Source organism: Scyliorhinus torazame, chromosome 10, assembly GCF_047496885.1.
Source record: "Scyliorhinus torazame isolate Kashiwa2021f chromosome 10, sScyTor2.1, whole genome shotgun sequence".
Classification (NCBI taxonomy): domain Eukaryota; kingdom Metazoa; phylum Chordata; class Chondrichthyes; order Carcharhiniformes; family Scyliorhinidae; genus Scyliorhinus; species Scyliorhinus torazame.
The window spans coordinates 89,368,105-89,384,466 of record NC_092716.1 but is presented as its reverse complement, the minus strand read 5'-3'; the positions used below and the strand labels follow the sequence as shown (position 1 = coordinate 89,384,466).

At 44.1% G+C, this 16,362-nt stretch overlaps 1 protein-coding gene across 1 annotated transcript in view; it reads right to left on the bottom strand.

The window, feature by feature from the left end:
* The window catches only part of psme3ip1 (proteasome activator subunit 3 interacting protein 1), a 152,006-nt gene extending 135,919 nt beyond the window's left edge, over nt 1-16,087 (bottom strand). The window contains exon 1 of the mRNA XM_072518403.1: nt 15,973-16,087. The gene's annotated coding sequence lies outside the window, so the exon portion shown is untranslated. The remainder of the gene's footprint in view (nt 1-15,972) is intronic.
* Nucleotides 16,088-16,362: the final 275 nt, after the last annotated feature.

Here is a 16,362-nt window from a genome sequence, read left to right as displayed (position 1 = left end):
CCACCACTCCACCGGTCGAATGCCTTCTCCGCATCCATAGACACCACAACATCTAGCATCTGGGCTGTCGACAGGGTTATGATCATGTTTAACAGCCGCCTTATATTACTAGAAAGCTGCCTGCCCATTACAAAGCCTGTTTGGTCCTCTGCAATCACCCCCAGGACACAAACTTCCATCCTTCCCACCACCAACTTAGCCAGCACTTTCACATCTGTATTTAACAGCGATACGGGCGTATATGGCCCACATTCTAACAGGTTCTTCTCCTTTTTTCGTATTGTAATCGTTACCTGCGCCATTGTCTCAGACAGCTCCCCCATATCCAACCCCTCATTAAATGCACCAAGAGATGTGGTGCCAGGTCTGTCGCAAACTTCTCATAGAATTCTGCCGGGTAACCATCGGGCGGCCCTGGGCCTTCCTCTACTTCATACTCCTTATAGTACCCAATGTCTCCCTCAGCCCCAAGGGCTCCTCTAGCGCCTGCCTCTCCCATAATCAATTGATGCGTGGCTAAGTCTGGAATTGCTGCCAGCAACCCCCTCCTAAAACCTACACGTCCCAATTCAGTACATACACATTCACCAATACCACCGGCGTCCCTTTTAATACCCCGCTCACAATCACATATCTCCCACCCAGGTCCCTCACTTCCTTCGCACTCACAAACCTCGCTTTCTTACTCTTCAAATTGCCACCCCCCCCCCCCCCCCCCCCCCCCCGCGACTTTGAATCAAACCCCGAGTGGAAAACCTGACTTACCCATCCCTTCCTCAGCCTAACCTGGACCTTCATGGCTCCTGCAGAAAGACCAACTCCGCTTTTAAACTCCTTAGATGCGCTAAGACCAGAAAGCTTTTCACCAGTCCATTGAGCCCTCGCACGTTCCAGGTTATCAGACATACCGGGGACTTGCGCCTCCATTCCCCTCGACTGTCTGGCATCCTCACCTTTCAGCTCTACCCCCATTAATTTCACCCTGTACCTGGCCCATCTCTCCGCCCCTGACCATATTTCTTCTCCAACCTCGCCTCGTCCAGATCACCAACAACCTGTCCTGGTCCCCCCATGCCAACACTATAGTTAAGAAAGCCCACCAACGACTCTACTTTCTCAGAAGTCTAAGGAAATTTGGCATGTCACCTACGACACTCACCAACGTTTACAGATGCACCAGAGAATGCATTCTTTCTGGTTGTATCACAGCCTGGTATGGATTCTGCTCTGCCCAAGACGACAAGAAATTACAAAAGGTCGTGAACGTAGCCCAATCCATCAAGCAAACCAGCCTCCCATCCATCGACTCGGTCTACAATTCCTGCTGCCTCGGAAAGGCAGCCAGCATAATCAAGGGCCCCACGCACCCCGGACATACTCTCTTCCATCTTCTTCCGTCAGGAAAAAGATACCAAAGTTTGAGGTCACGTACCAACCGTCTCAAAAACAGCTTCTTCCCTACTGCCATCAGACTTTTGAACGGACCTACCTTGTATTAAGTTGATCTTTTCTCTACACCTTGCTAGAACTGTAACATTATATTCTACAGTGTCTCCTTCCTTCCCTGTGTACGGTATGCAGTTTGTACAGCATGCAAGAAACACAATAATAAATCAAATCAAATCCTCACTCTCCTCGTCGCCCCCCCCCCCCCACCCCCCACCCCCACGGCCACCTCTCGCAGCCTTCTCCCCCACCTCACATCCGTTCGCCAGCATTTCCTACCAGCGTGGCAACCCCTGCCCAAAGGCTCCTCCTGCTAACCCTACCCCCTCACACCTCTGTTCTGTGAAGGCTCCCCACTGACATTCCCCTCCCCCACCCAAACAAAGACTCATCTCGAACCACAGGTCACCTCCCCGAAGACAAACAAAAAGAAAAACAGCCCCAGGCAGCAGGAGGGGGGTGGGGACGGCCATCCCCTTACAAACTTTTCACCCCTGCTACCCTTTCATAGAATTTACAGTGTAGAAGGAAGCTATTCGGCCCATCGAGTCTGCACCGGCCTTTGGAAGGAGCACCCTACCTAAGCCCACACCTCCACCCCATCCCTGTAACCCAGTAACCTAACCCAACCTTTTTAGACACCAAGAGCAATTTAGCATGGCCATTCCACCTAACCTACACAGTAAACCCACGCAGACACAGGGAGAACGTGCAGACTCCACACAGACAGTGACCCAAGCCGGGAATCGAACCTGGGACCCTGGAGCTGTGAAGCAACTGTGCTAACCACTGTGCTATCGTGAACCCCCCTCCCAACCATAAAAAGAAAAAAACCTCCACATCAGAGAAAAATAAAAAAATACTCGCTCCAACCACCACTCTACCCGTGTTTTTAATTATTTCAAAGTGCCAGCACCTCTGTCTCCCAAAGTTTTTCAGTTCTGTTCTCTCCCAGTTTATGCTCCTTGATAAAGTCATTGGCCACTTCTGGGGTCTCAAAATACTATTCCCAGCCTTCTTAGGTCGCCCATAGTTTTGCCGGGTAGAGCATCCCAAACCTGATAATTTGTCGGTATAGCACCGCCTTGGCCCTGTTGAACCCCACACGCCAGTTTGACAGTTCATGGTATTTTCAGACCTTGCTCCCCTCCCATTCGCAGTTGCGCTTCTCCCTGGCCCACTTCAGAATCTTGTCCTTCTCCACAAACTTGTGGAGCCTCACGATCACCACCTGCGGCAGCTCCCCAGTTTTAGGCTTCTGCCTCAAGAGACCCATGCGCTCTGTCCACCTCAGGGGCCTTGTCCAGCACCCCCTCCGCCAACATTCTCAAAACATACCTCATGCCACTCACACCTTCCACTCCTTCAGACAGGCCCACTATCCGCAGATTCGACCTTCTCTATCTATTTTCCTGCTCCTCCACCTTTGCTCTCAACGTCTTGCAAAGGTATTCTAAGAGCCCCACCCCCACCTCCAGTACCACCACCCGACCGCTATGGTCCAACATCACCCTCTCAATCTCTCAGATCTGCAATCCCTGTGCCCCCGGGCATTTCTCCACCCTCTCCATCGATTCCTTTGGGGGTGATGCCACAGCCCTTCAATGGTCTTCAACAGATCCTCCTGCATCTCTTTTCTTTCTGACGGAACTCTTCCTTGATGAAGGCCATCAACTGTTCCATCTGGAGCTTTGCTACTTTCACAGGCCCTTCCCCCTCCGCCACCCTTCGACTGGCTGCTGCATCTCAGGTCCCTTCCAACTCCTTGGCCAAGTCCTTCACCTTCTACCAGGACCAAACCGGCAGACATATCACACCCAGGTTTTTTTTTTGGGGGTGGGGGGGGCGACTTCTCCTCCGATCTTCAGTTGCACTTTTCCATTTAAGTTGCACCCCATTTTGGGTAAAAAGAGCTCTTATCTACATCTTCAACCAGGAGCTGCCCGATGTACGACCACTCACACCATGGCCACCACCGGAAGTCAGAAAAGACAATTCAGACATTTACAGTTGGCTCATATCAATGAAACAGGTTCCATTGGATGAGGTTAATGTAAAGTGGGAGGAGGAACTAGGCCAGGTGTTTTTGGGTGGGATGGGGGTGGAGAGGGGCTCTACACAGGGTCAACTCACCTTTTTGTGCACAAGACAGCCTAATTCAGTTTGAAGTGGTTCCTCGGGCACATTTGACAAGGGCACAGATGAATGGAGTCTTCTCGGACGTAGATGACAGGTGCAAGTAGCGTTCAAGGGGTCCAGCACATCATTTGTACATGTTCTGGGTTTGTTCTGAGCTTTTGAGTCTTCTTCTTTCGCGCCATGTCACTAATTCTCAGGGATGAGTTGAAGCCTTGCCCTTTGGTGGCTTTCTTTGAGGTTTCAGATTTACTGGAGCTGCAGACGGGGGGCATAGACAAGTGCTCTGGCCTTCACCTTGCTAATAGCCTGAAAACATCCGCTATTTGGATGAACGTCTTTGATCCTGCCCAGTGCCACGGTATAGTTAAGTGACCTGATGGAGTTCTTACACTTAGAAAAGGTTAAGTATATCCAGACAGGGTCAACAGAAGGGTTCTATCTGAGATGGCAGCCATTCATTTCCCACTTCAGGGAGCTGGTCACCGTTAGATGTTTGGGGTGGGGGTGGTGGAAAGAGTTTTTTGTTCCTTTTGGGTCTGATTTTGGGGGGAGTAGGGTAGGTTGAAATATTGTAATTGTTGTTTGAATATGGTTGTGATGGTGTTATATTTGAAAAACTTTTCTCAATAAAGATTTTTTTTTTTTAAATCTGCTTCCACATACTGTTAAGGACATCATGGAGAAAGAGGATGCAAAATATTCGGCAGGTGTGGTGCACATTTGTACCAATGGCAGAGAAAGAGCAGATATTGAAGTACTTAAAGTCAGATTTTCAGGAGCTAGGGAGGAAGTTAAAAAGTGGGACCTCAAGGATAGTCATCTCTGGATTATTCCTATTGCCACAAGCTAGCCACAGCAGAAATAGGAGGATAGCTAGGTTCAACACATGGCTTGAAGCATGATGCAGGAGGGAAGGGCTTCAAATTCTTAGGGCATTGGGACCAGTTCTAGGACAGATTGCACTTCAACAGGACTGGGACCAACTTCCTCGTGGGGAGGTTCACTAATTTGGCAGGGGATGATTTAAATTAAATTGGCAGGGGTATGGTCACCCGCATGTAGAAGTAGAAAAGAATACGGTAAAGTTGGACAGAACCAGAGGAGATAGGAACAGACTAAGAAAGATAGGATTACAATGCATGGAAGAAAACTCCCAAAGTGTAATGAATATGATTGATGAGCTACAATCACAAAGAGCAGTGTGGAAATATGATGTAGGTGCAATAGCAGAAACATGGCTTTAAAACACTGAGGCTTTAAAACACTGAGGGCAACACAGTGGTTAGCACTGTTGCCTCACAGCAATGGGGACCCGGGTTCGATTCCGACCTCGGGTGACTGTCTGTGTAGAGTTTGCACTTTCTCCCAGTATCTGTGTGGGTTTCGTCCGGTGCTCTGGTTTACTCCCAGAGTCCAAAGATATGCAGGTTAGGTGGATTGGCCATGCTAAAAGTTCCCCATTCTGTCCAAAAGACTGGTGGGGTTACTGGGATGGGGCCGTGGGCCTAGGTAGAGTACTCTTTCCAAGGGTTGATGGGCCAAATAGTCTTCCTTCTGCACTGTAGGGATTCTATGATTGGAAATGTAATGTACCAGGATAAAAAAAGTGTTCAGAAAGATAGAGAAGGAAAAAAGGTAGGCAAGGTGGCAGTAATGATTAGGGGAGACACTAGTATTGAAGAGGAATTCCTTGAGCGATAAGGAATCCATTTGGTTAGAGTTGAGAAGCCAGAAAGGGAAGGTCACACTTGGGAGTAATTTGAGAGGCTTCCAAATGGGTGTGCACGGGCAAGAGCACGCATGAGCAATAATCTGCAGGGAAATCACAGGAATGTGCAAGAACTGTAGGGTGATTATACTAGGAGCTTTAAGTACCCAAATATTGATTGCGATAGATATTAAAGAGCAAGGGGGATGGAGAGTATCTGAATGTGTTCAGGAGAACGTCTTGGATTAGTAGGATTCTCAGCCCAGTTGGAAAGGAGGCATTGCTGGATCTGGTGCTGGGGAATGAATTGGGCCAAATGCTTGTGCAGAAACATTTGGATACGTGTGATCATCGTATCATAAGGTTTAGATGAGTAATGGAGAAGAGCAGGAACAACCTTATATAGAATTTCTACGTTGGAAGAAGGCTAATTTCACTGAGCTAAGGAATCTATCCAGGGAAAAATGGAATCAGAGATTCACAGGAAAAACCGTAATGGAATACTTGGTGATCTTTCAGGAAGAGATGCCTCAGATACATCCCAATAAGGGCAAAAGGCAAGGGAGTAAAATATATAGATTTTGGCAGGTGGCAGTAGTAAGCAAAGTATATGGGAACTTGGACTTCATTTAATGACAAAGTTAGACTGGAAATGCTGGGAAGTATTTTCTTGCAGCCAAAGTATCCATTAACAACTGGGGGTGGGGGGCAGTCAAGCATGCCAACCAATTGCGCCACAGAGACTATGGCAAAATGAAAGAGATTGAGGATTCACAAGAGTGCTAATGACAGAAGAGTACAGATTGTACTTTCTGTAGTGGCAGCACTATATACCATCTACAAGATGCTAAGATCGCAAATATGACAGTACAACACGTCCTCAGTGCTATACTTAAGTATCAGTCTGGATTTTACACTGAAGCCTCTGGAGTAGATCTTGAACCCACAACCACCTGACTCAAGTGAGAATGGTTCCAGAGTCATGTCAGCTGATGTTGTTCGCCTTGAAGGAAAGGGAGATTTGATAGAGGCTTTCAAGATTATGACAGACGTAGACAAGATAAACAATGGGATAATTGATCCACAAGCTACTTTAATAATCTTGGTTCAGAGAAAATTATTAGCTGGGACATATGGACTGTGCCCAGATCTTCTTCAATTATTGCTGTCAAATGTTTTACGCCCATTCAAAAGGGCAGATGGGGCATCACTTTAACATCTCACCCAATAGATGGAACATCTGACAGGGCTGTGCTTCCTCTTGACTATACTGGACTGTCAACTGAGATTGTGCGCTCAAGACTCTAGGATACGGCTTGAATCCACAACCTGCGATTCAAAGACATGAAAACAGGAATGGGCTGCCCTGGAAGCTCCTGTCACCTGCTCAAAATAACCCGCACTCACTCTACAATTTGATGTATGAAGAACAACAACTTGGAGAGGGGTTCACCCTCTCAGCCAATGAATCATCAAATCACTAGAAATCTAAAGAGGATACTTTTCAAAATGATTGAGAGGGATCATACAAGGAAATAAGCAAATTTTCAATGTAATTACTGCTTCATTGCACAAACAGCTGAGTTCATACACATTGAAATAGTAACATGTTTAATCAGATAATGAATGTCATACACAGAACCATCTGCTGTGACCAAAACCATGAGTAGGGCAGGTTCTCTTTATGATTTACTTTACATAATAAATTGGGTATTGTTAGGCACTGGTGATAAGGGATCTCTTTGCAGAATACACATGCTGTGATGTTAATATAATGGCTAAGTTTGCAAAGAGAAATTCCTATTCAATACATGATTCGCAGGTAGAAACTCGTGGTTTCCACAATTTCTTTGTTGAAGCTAAACTGCATTGGTGGCACTCCAAATCCAACGTCAGGAAATCGTCAATTAGTAACAAACTCGAAATTACTCTTGTGATATAACCGTCCAAACCATGGTGTAAAATTAGTGGTCTATAGTGCTTTTGGTTAAATTATTATCACAAATTGCTTCTGTTAAATTTAACAGTGAGAAATTATTCAGATGTTAATTGCATATTAGTTGTGCTAGATTATATGCAGATGGTGGGCATTAATTGGAGTTTCAATTGAACATATATGAAGAGATACTGAAAGAGGTATAGTTGAGTAAGGAAGCAAATTCTTGCAATATTTCACTCTGTTAAAAAATGTTAAGACTGATTGAAAGATAAGCTCCAATACTACCCTTCACCAACTTGCTTTCTGGAAAAGCAAAATTAGCCTATCAGTGCATGAACATATATCTCAAAGTGATCACAATATAATCAAGTTCAATGTAATTTTTGAGATGCAAAATGAGGTCTAACATTCTAGATTTAGGCAAAGCTAATTTCAATGGGATGAGACGGACTGTCTGCAGCAAACTAGCAAAATCTGTTAATGGATAAACTGACAGAAGATCTGTGGGAGGTGTTCAAAATAAAATTAAATGTGATACAGAGTCAATTTATATCTCATAAGCTAAGAGTTTTACTTTCCAAAGAAGACAGCCATTGACAATTAAAGAGACAACATAAAATTAAAAAGCATTAACTAAAAAGCGTTATCACCAAATGAGATCTTGGTGATTGGGAAAGATACAAAGAACAGCAAAATAAATAGCAGGTCAACAAAAAGGAGTATGAAAAGAAACTTTCAAGAGATATCAAAATCAACAAATATTTTTAACAATTTTGCAAGGAATAGGTCAGGAGCAATGTATGCCAATTAGCTTTGAAAGCTAATAGCTGTGGTATGACGTTGAATGGGAACAACTTTCGTACTTTTCCTTTGTCCAGACCTGTACAATGCTGGGGATCCACTTGTTGCAACTGGCAGAAAAATCATAGATTTGTTCAGATTGCAAAACATTTTCAGAAGTCTTAAGGTTCCTGTGTCTAATTGTATTAATTCAATATGCAGGATAAGGGATAACAACAATATAGCCATTCAGATTTTGGGTATGGGTCCAGGTTCGGTACTCTGTCCATTCAATTGCTGAGTCTTTGCCTTTCAAACAGAGATTTTGTCTGAAAACCATTTTGAGTTTTATATTTTTAACATTAGATGCTGCAGGTCTGGCACGGCGACTGATTTGGAACTTGAGGAACGGAGTAAACCATTTAGCCAGTGGAGCTTTTGGGGGAGGGGGGGGGGGGGGTAAATAAAGGAGGTGAAGATAAATCTTTCACCTTTTCTTGCAGCGAGGGAAAGCATTTGAAAATGGATGGAATTGTGAAGCTTGGACTGTTCCCCTTGGAAGAGAGGTGGAGAGGAATTTGATGAAGGTGTTCAAAATGATACGGAGCTTGGACAGAGCAGAGACAGAAACTGTTCCCACTGGTGAAAGGATCAAGAAACAAAGGACATCAATTTAAGGTGTTTGGCAAAAGTAGCAATACCAAAGTTAGAAAACTTTTTTTTTTTTTTTTTTAAACACAGCAGGTGGTTAGAATCTGGAATTCATTGCCCAAGAATGTAATGGAGGTAGATACAACCATGAAATTGAATATCTAATTGTCACAAGTAGGCTTCAAATGAAGTTACTGTGAAAAACCCCTAGTTGCCACATTCCGGCGCCTGTTCGGGGAGGCTGGTACGGGAATCGAATCCGCGCTGCCGTCCTTGCTCTGCTTTACAAGCCAGCTGTTTAACCCGCTGTGCAAAACCAGACCCTAGTTAAACCAGCCCCTAGCTTTCAAAAGGGAATTGAAGCATTATTTAAAGAGGAAAATTTGGAGGGCCACAGGCAATAAATAGGTGAGTGGAAGTGTGAATTGCTCTTGTAGATGAACAGGCCAAAAGGCATCCTTCTATGTTGTAACTGTTCTACAATTCTATATTTCTCAGAAGTCATGAGAAGCTAGGTTATAACTCATGAACAAATCTAATCTTTAGTCACTGCACACAGCTTGAGATAATGCACACACACATGCACTGCAGCAGCCAACTTATGCACATTTTAAGAAAAATCCATTCAATTATAAACATACAAAGTAAACCAAAAAAAACACAATATATCTATAATCACAGTAATAAGCAATACCAATGGTCTTGTCCAACAATTATTTGAAAGGTAAAAATAGCTTCCTGAATTTTCATGTCCCATTGTGGTTTGTTGTTGGCACCAAGTTGAGAGATGATCTGTCTCAATGCCTGACTCAAATGACTAGAATTCATACATACCACTACGAACTCTGGATTGTGGACTAAATGACAGATGCATCACATTTCCCGGCTAATTAACAGCACTCTTCAACTACATTGATGTCATTGCTACTCAGAGGGAGTGCTGTAGGACTCCAATAAACTGTGATATGCAAGACCATGAAGCAGGTGACCAGAGCTCCCACGATGGAAAGCCACCAATCTCACATGAGCAACTATTAATGATATGGGGGCAATCATGGGCCAGCAATACCAGCCACCTGGGAGTGCCTAAGTTGGCTTGAGGTACAGGCTAAGGCCATGGGGAAGGGATCCAAATACCCTGATGCTCCAGCATCAGAAAACAGATTTTAAACTAATTTTTCTTTGTGTTACCCAAATTCTGCTCTTAAATACCTCAGTTTATTCTTTCCAACAGAGTTGCATGAAGAGAACTTGTACCACTTGACACAGCCTTGAATAATTGCCATACACAACAAATTACAGAATGCAAGATAGAAAGATGTTTGTTGCAATACACCCAATGTATTCTCAGAAGCCCTCTGTCATTGTCAAACGTTGACTGTTTTATAAGGAGAACTATATATATGTCAACTATGTGTTGTTCCACTTTTCAGACAGCTCATTTGTTATGTTGAAGAACTGCAACGTGACATCCTTAGAAATCAGAGGATTATAGGATGGTTACAGCACAGAAGGTGGCCATTTGATATATTATATCTGCCCTGGCTCTCTCCAAGAGCAACTCAGTTACAGAAAAATCCAAAGAGGAGTCAAATCCTAGGGGATCCACCCACAAATCGTGATAGTTGAGGAAGCTCCATTACAACCTGAAAACGTCTCAATGTCAGCCATTATGCTGACAAACACAGTCTATGTCAAAAACAACAGAGTCAAATGCCAAATTAAAACACAATAAAGCATTAAGTGTGAGAATTCTATACGGGGATTGACATTACATTTGTTACTGATTATTGTTTATTGTTGGGTGTATATTTGGGAGAAAATGTGAAAAAGGAGAATAAAAAATATTTAAGATAAAGGTGTGAGAATTCTTTGGCCAATTTGTTCACACCTTACGATACCGACCTTGTATAAGGCTGAAGCTTTGGATTGAAAAATATCAGGCATTAGCTCAGAAACTCTCTGTACTCTTTTTCTGCTTAGCATACTGTATTTGGAGGTGCACAATATTGTCCACCATGTTGTCAATGCAATCAAATAGGTATTTAGTGTTTTCATGCTGCAATGGAAATCCCAGAGCTACGAGCCATCATTTTCCATCTGATACATCAACTTTACGTTCTCTCTGATCAAAAGCACTTTTAACTTTCTCGGGTTTAGTTACACTCGAAAGCTTTGGAAGATCTTGATGTCAAATGATGGCTTGTATAGTGTTCCACAATTCCACACTCGTGTTGTCAAGTACCAAGGGAGGCACGGTGGCACAGTTCTGCCTCACAGCTCCAAGGATTTGGGTTCAATTCTGGTCTCAAATGACTGTCTGCATGGAGTTTGCACTTTCTCCTCACGAGTGTGTGGGTTTCCTCCGGCTGCTCCAGTTTCCTCCCACAGTCCAAAGATGTGGTTAGGTGGATTGACTGTGCTAAATTGGCCCTTAGTGTCCAAAAGGTTAGGAGGGTTACTGGGATAGGGTGGGGCCTAGGCTTAAGTAGGGTGCTCTTTCCAAAGGCTGATGCAGACTTGATGGGCCAAACGGCCTCCTTAGCACTGTAAATTTTATGATTCTATGATTCCACTGATTGGTCACAACAGTCATATAAGCATAGTCAACTTCAGCTCATCCAAAGTTACCAGTGCAGAATTGCAGCTTATCCAAAGTTACCAGTGCAGAATTGCAGCTTATCACATGCATCATTCTGTGCAATTTGCTACTCCGCAGGTCGGAATGGTTGGTGACTTTGACATAACCGGAATTTTGTGTTATCTGAGTTTGACCAATCGCAGTTTCACTGTATTCCTTTCAGATACTTACCCAAATCTCTTTTGAAAGCCATGATCGAATTTGCTTCACCACACTCTGAGCAATGTGTTCCAGACCCAAACTATTTACTATGTTAACATTTTTTCCACATTCCACATCTTGTTCTTTTGCCAATCACTTTAAAGACATCCTCTGGTTTTCAGCCATTCCATCAATGGGAACAGTTTCTCCCAATCTACTCTGCCCAGACCCCTCATGATTTTGAATACATTTATCAGATTTCTTCTCAACCTTCCCTTCTGTAAGAAAAATTCCACCTTCACCAATTTATCCATGTACGCAAAGTCTCTCATCCATTGAACTATTCATATAAATCTTTTTCACACCCTCACCAATGCCTTCACATCCTTCCTAAAGGGTGCCATGTATAATTGGACATATATTAATCCAGCTGAGGCCACAGACAATGTTTTATAAAGGTTCATCGTAATGTGTTTTTGTGCGTTTTGCCTCTTTATAAATTCTGCTTTCTCAACAAAGAACAAAGAAATGTACAGCACAGGAACAGGCCCTTCGGCCCTCCAAGCCCGTGCCGACCATGCTGCCCGACTAAAGTACAATCTTCTACACTTCCTCGGTCCGTATCCCTCTATTCCCATCCTATTCATATATTTGTCAAGATGCCCCTTAAATGTCACTATCGTCCCTGCTTCCACCACCTCCTCCGGTAGCGAGTTCCAGGCACCCACTACCCTCTGCGTAAAAAACTTGCCTCATACATCTACTCTAAACCTTGCCCCTCTCACCTTAAACCTATGCCCCCTAGTAATTGACCCCTCTACCCTGGGGGAAAGCCTCTGACTATCCACTCTGTCAATGCCCCTCATAATTTTGTAGACCTCTATCAGGTCTCCCCTCAACCTCCTTCGTTCCAGTGAGAACAAACAGTTTATTCAACCGCTCCTCATAGCTAATGCCCTCCATACCAGGCAACATTCTGGTAAATCTCTTCTGCACCCGCTCTAAAGCCTCCACATCCTTCTGGTAGTGTGGCGACCAGAATTGAACACTATACTCCAAGTGTGGCCTAACTAAGGTTCTATACAGCTGCAACATGACTTGCCAATTCTTATACTCAATGCCCCGGCCAATGAAGGCAAGCGTGCCGTACGCCTTCTTGACTACCTTCTCCACCTGTGTTGCCCCTTTCAATGACCTGTGGACCTGTACTCCTAGATCTCTTTGACTTTCAATACTCTTGAGGGTTCTACCATTCACTGTATATTCCCTACCTGCATTAGCCCTTCCAAAATGCATTACCTCACATTTGTCCGGATTAAACTCCATCTGCCATCTCTCCGCCCAAGTTTCCAAACAATCAAATCCTGCTGTATCCTCTGACAGTCCTCATCGCTATCCGCAATTCCACCAACCTTTGTGTCGTCTGCAAACTTACTAATCAGACCAGTTACATTTTCCTCCAAATCATTTATATATACTACAAAGAGCAAAGGTCCCAGCACTGATCCCTGTGGAACACCACTGGTCACAGCCCTCCAATTAGAAAAGCATCCTTCCATTGCTACTCTCTGCCTTCTATGACCTAGCCAGTTCTGTATCCACCTTGCCAGCTCAACCTTGATCCCGTGTGACTTCACCTTTTGTACTAGTCTACCATGAGGGACCTTGTCAAAGGCCTTACTGAAGTCCATATAGACAACATCCACTGCCCTACCTGCATCAATCATCTTAGTGACCTCCTCGAAAAACTCTATCAAGTTAGTGAGACACGACCTCCCCTTCACAAAACCGTGCTGCCTCTCACTAATACGTCCATTTGCTTCCAAATGGGAGTAGATCCTGTCTCGAAGAATTCTCTCCAGTAATTTCCCTACCACTGAAGTAAGGCTCACCGGCCTGTAGTTCCCTGGATTATCCTTGCTACCCTTCTTAAACAGAGGAACAACATTGGCTATTCTCCAGTCCTCCGGGACATCCCCTGAAGACAGTGAGGATCCAAAGATTTCTGTCAAGGCCTCAGCAATTTCCTCTCCAGCCTCCTTCAGTATTCTGGGGTAGATCCCATCAGGCCCTGGGGACTTATCTACCTTAATATTTTTTAAGACGCCCAACACCTCATCTTTTTGGATCTCAATGTGACCCAGGCTATCTACATACCCTTCTCCAGACTCAACATCTACCAATGTCTTCTCTTTGGTGAATACTGATGCAAAGTATTCATTTAGTACCTCGCCCATTTCCTCTGGCTCCACACGTAGATTCCCTTGCCTATCCTTCAGTGGGCCAACCCTTTCCCTGGCTACCCTCTTGCTTTTTATGTACCTGCTCTGCCATCTTCATATATTTGTGCATAAATGCTCCCAGGTTCCTCTGTTCCTGCACCCACTTTGGAATTGTATCCTTTACTCTATATAACCCTCTTTATTCTTCCTACCAAATTGTATCACCTCACATTTCTCAGCATTATATTTCATCTGTCACATCTCCACTCATTCCATAAGCCTATGCCCTCTTGAAGTCTATTCACAGTTCGCAATACTTCCAAGTTTTGTGTCGTCTGCAAACTTTGAAATTCCTGCACAATCCAATCCAGGTCATTCATTTCTATCAAGAAAAACAGTGGTTGTGATTTAGATCCCTGGGCAACTGCACTGTGCTCCACTTTGTCCACCAGTATTCTCTGTTTCCTGTCAGTCAGCCAACTGTGTGTCCATGCTGCTCTGTCCCTTTTATTCCATAGCTCTACTTACAAGCTTGTTATGTGGCATGTTATCAAATGCCTATTGAAAGTCCATGCACACCACATCAACCATATTAACCTCATCAACCCTGTTTCCCAGCCAAACAAAAACAAAAAACTATTAATGCATTGAGGTTCACAACATAGGGGCAAAGTGATCATCCTCTGTGCTTTTTCCTCAAGCAACTCAAAATTCATACAACTGCACTGTTCACCATCCATTCTGCTGCATCTTCCTCTGCTTAAAATATGCATCCAATCTTCCCAATAAAATTTGTAAATTTATGAAACAAAATGACAAATATAGTTCTTTTCTCCCTATCTTAAAAAGATCTACAGAAGCAGCACCTCTCCAATGCCTGAGATTAATGGTTCATGTTGTCATTACTTTGATTTCATTGAATATTGCATCAAGCAGTAATACCTTCACGACCCACGTAAAAGGAAACAGCAGGATCCTCAGAATTCCTTGTCCTATCCAGTAAATCTTAACTCGGTGTCAACATTGTTATCCCTGAGGTAAAGGACTTCTGTCCCCATTCTAGAACATACTCTCAGGACCTCCTTCAATATTGCACTGAAGTGTCAACTATTTGTCTTTTCATGTGAACTGAAACGCACAAGGAACATAGGAACAGGGTGCATCAATCAGTTCTGTCAATCAATAAGATCATGGCTGATCGGGCTCTTAACTCCATCCAATTGCCTTGACTCCATATCCTTTCAAAATCCTGATCAATCCTCAAATTTAAAATCATTAATTGGCGTGGCATTTCAAAGAAGATAACAATGTGTTTATAGAACACTTTTCAGGGTCACCGGCCAAACAAAGCATCTTCTAGCCAAGGAAGCACTTTTGAAGTTGATGCGACCATCAATTCACACGAGACGCAGAGTTGAAGTGAACTGTGGTTTTAATCAGCTAGAACTGTGCCTGCCTGCGACTGCTCTGTACTGAGTGCCGCCAACAGGCTGCAGATCTATATACCTCCCCCGAGGGGGCGGAGCCATAGGCAGAGCCCACAAGGGCATCAACATAATACAATACAATGTCATGTAATGTAATACAATGGTGAATGGTAGCAGTAATACATTCACCACAGAAGTATATGCCATAATGTAGGAAAAGCTGCCACTTCTAAAGAAGCATTCCACACTTTTTTTCAAGAAATATTTCTCAGCTCTTCTCCTGAATAGCCTGGCTCTGATTTTGAGGTTTTGTCACCTTGTCCGAGTCTCAACCCAATGAAAGATTGCGAGGAAAGTTCCCAGTGTCCTGACTAATATTTTTTTTTCTTGAACCAGCACCGAAAACATTGCTGCCGTGGAAGCTCTTGGAGTGCACAAATTGGCTGCCAAGTTTCCTTCATTACAACGGTGACTCCACTCCAAAGCACCTGATGGAGCCCTTAGGTGGCGAAAAGACGCTATGTAAATGGCAGGCTTTCGGGGGAAGACACAAGTTCCACATCTCAGAAAGTCATGTTTCCCGGGAGGTACAGGGCAGGGATGCTGCCGCCTCATTACCTCGGCACGGAGGCCAATATTCAACCCACGGGATTAACTGGAAACAGGCCCTGAATAAATGGTGAAGAAAATAAACAACTTGTCCCGACGTCGAACCGAAGGGAGCCCGGCCGCAGGAAGTGAAATAATAACCCAAGGACGCCGGTGCCCGGTCAGCATTCAAACAACATCCTTCCCCCCGCGCCTCGCCGGGCCAGGGGATACCCCTAACCCCTTGGTTCCCGGGGGCCACTGCCCCCGGGCCTCACCCTCACTCTCACCTCTCCTACTCCGCTCTTCTTGTCTCACACGCAACTCCTTCCGTCCGCCTCTGATTCCTGTCGCCAAGTTCCGGGCGCTGCTGCTCTCTGACCACACACACGCCCTTTACCTTTCTCAAAGTCTATCTACATTCCATAAATTAAACATTCGGCCTGAATTATTATTCATGCACATCGGTTTGATATTTCTAAAGTCATAACGTTTAAAAGGGTTGACATGTTTTCTTTTTCATAAAGCTTATACTACAATGCATTTTACATTCACAGCACTGTGGTCCTTTGTTTCAAATATATACCTTTCTATATTTATATTAACGGTCTATTAAACATTTAAAGTCTGCAGCTGCTGTCACATTTTTCTGTCACTTTTTATAACAGGAACTGTAAATA